General features: G+C 39.6%; 1 protein-coding gene across 1 annotated transcript in view; it reads right to left on the reverse strand.

Moving 5' to 3' along the window:
* The window catches only part of LOC104467951 (ERC protein 2), a gene marked incomplete at its 5' end in the record, with an annotated part of 266,693 nt that overhangs the window by 264,242 nt on the left and 494 nt on the right, over positions 1-1,957 (reverse strand). The gene's annotated exons all lie outside the window — the stretch shown is intronic.

The following is a 1,957-nucleotide window of genomic DNA, read 5'->3' on the forward strand; positions in this document are numbered from 1 at the left end:
ATAACTGTGTAATGATACTCTGCTATTAGCATTTTTAAGCATGCTAACATCTCTATATTAAGATAACGTGGTTATTAAAAATGCTTCAGAGAAGCAAAAGTACACACAACTTTTACATGATGTAAATGAACTATTTTCTCTTTTTTTTTTAACAGCTAAAAATAGATAAATTTAAACTCAAAAAAAAATTCAGGTGCTGCTTCCAGTTTTAAAGAATCAGTTTAGTATTCACTCTAATTTTGCACCTAGTAGTTAGCAAGATTTATCATATTGTTTATGATTTAGTGAAGAGAGACATTGTAGTTTGAGAGTGACCATTTTCATTAAGAAGTGGGTGTAAAAGAAGCAAGACCATCTGCAAGCCCTAATAAAATATCCGTGATGTATTAAAACCAGAAAAACACTATGTTGTATACTTCTGTGCACACAGCCATGCCAGACAGTGCTGACAGCTCTGTGATAAGTTATATTCATCGCACAATTTTGATCACTGAATCCACATTCTTTCTACTGGTCCATTTCCTCCAGATCTAAATATAAGACCAACAGTAAACTGTTGGTTTGTTTGGGTTTTTTTTTTTTTTTAATACAAACAATAAGAAAAGATGCATTATTCTCTTCAAAATTCTCAAGGGATGTTCAAACAAATTGTCATTCATCATAAAAGGCTTGAAGTTTGCCATCTCTATATCATCAGCATTGCTAACAAGGCAAATGTTCAGAAATAAGATTAAGGAGGATGTGCACCTATATTACAGTTTTGATAGGCCTTATTTCCTGGGCCTGAAATAGCAGTCTTCTCAGTTTCTGGAAAATAAGGACTTGGCTTTTTAAAGACTGTATTTAACCAATTGCAGACAGAAGCACAGCTAGACCGTATGAGCCCTGTTTGAAATCTGGAGGAAAACCACAGTAACATGAACTACCTACATAATAATAGAGAGTAAGGAGTAGACATTCTTTGAGTGGCTGTAAAAGGAGGGGAGAAGTAATAGTAAAATGTATTTGATGCCAGGAACTTTTTCTCCATTTATCTGTATGCTCACAAGTACATCTATATACAATAAAGAGTGATATACATGACACACACAGAACATACCTGCCAGCATAAATATTTTTGTGAGTGTGAGAAAAAGGATCATAGAATCATAGAATGGTTAGGTTTGGAAGGGACCTTAAAGATCATCTAGTTCCAACCCCTCTGCCACGAGCAGGGACACCTCCACTAGCCCAGGTTGCTCAAAGCCTCATCCAGCCTGGCCTTGAACCCCTCCAGGGATGGGGCATCCACAGCTTCTCTGGGCAACCTGGGCCACTGCCTCACCACCCTCACAGTGAAAAATTTCTTCCTAACGTCTAGCCTAAATCTACCCTCTTTCAGCTTATACCCGTTACCCCTTGTCCTATCACTACACCCCCCGATAAAGAGTGCCTCCCCATCTCTCCTGTAGCCCCCTTTAGGTACTGGAAGGCTGCTATTACATCTCCTCGGAACCTTCTCTTCTCCAGGCTGAACAACCCCAACTCTCTCAGCCTGTCCTCAGGTGCTCCAGCCCTCTGACCAATTTCATGGCTCTCCTCTGGACTCTCTCCAACAGGTCTACTTCTTTTTTATGTTGAGGCCCCCACATCTGAACATGGATACGGTAAATAAACACACTACTACTGAATGCAGAACCCTTGCAGAGCTGCCTTCCCAGGAAACTCCCTTCCCGCTCCCCCCAAGTGGAAACTATAATGATTAAATCCAACTTCCCAAAGATAGTAAATGCAGTTAGCTAAATTCGTGGAAAACTAGAAATAAGACTAAAAAGGCTGTTCAGAAAGACCACGTCGTCTTAATGACTTTAGCTCACAGGAAAAGCAGATAATTGGTTTAGTTCAGGTTCCTTCTCCACCCCTCAGAAAGCAGTATCCTAGTCTTTTAGCAGTCCCGCACATTTTAATTACATTATTG

This window comes from Pterocles gutturalis, unplaced genomic scaffold, assembly GCF_000699245.1.
Source record: "Pterocles gutturalis isolate BGI_N339 unplaced genomic scaffold, ASM69924v1 scaffold2834, whole genome shotgun sequence".
NCBI lineage: Eukaryota > Metazoa > Chordata > Aves > Pterocliformes > Pteroclidae > Pterocles > Pterocles gutturalis.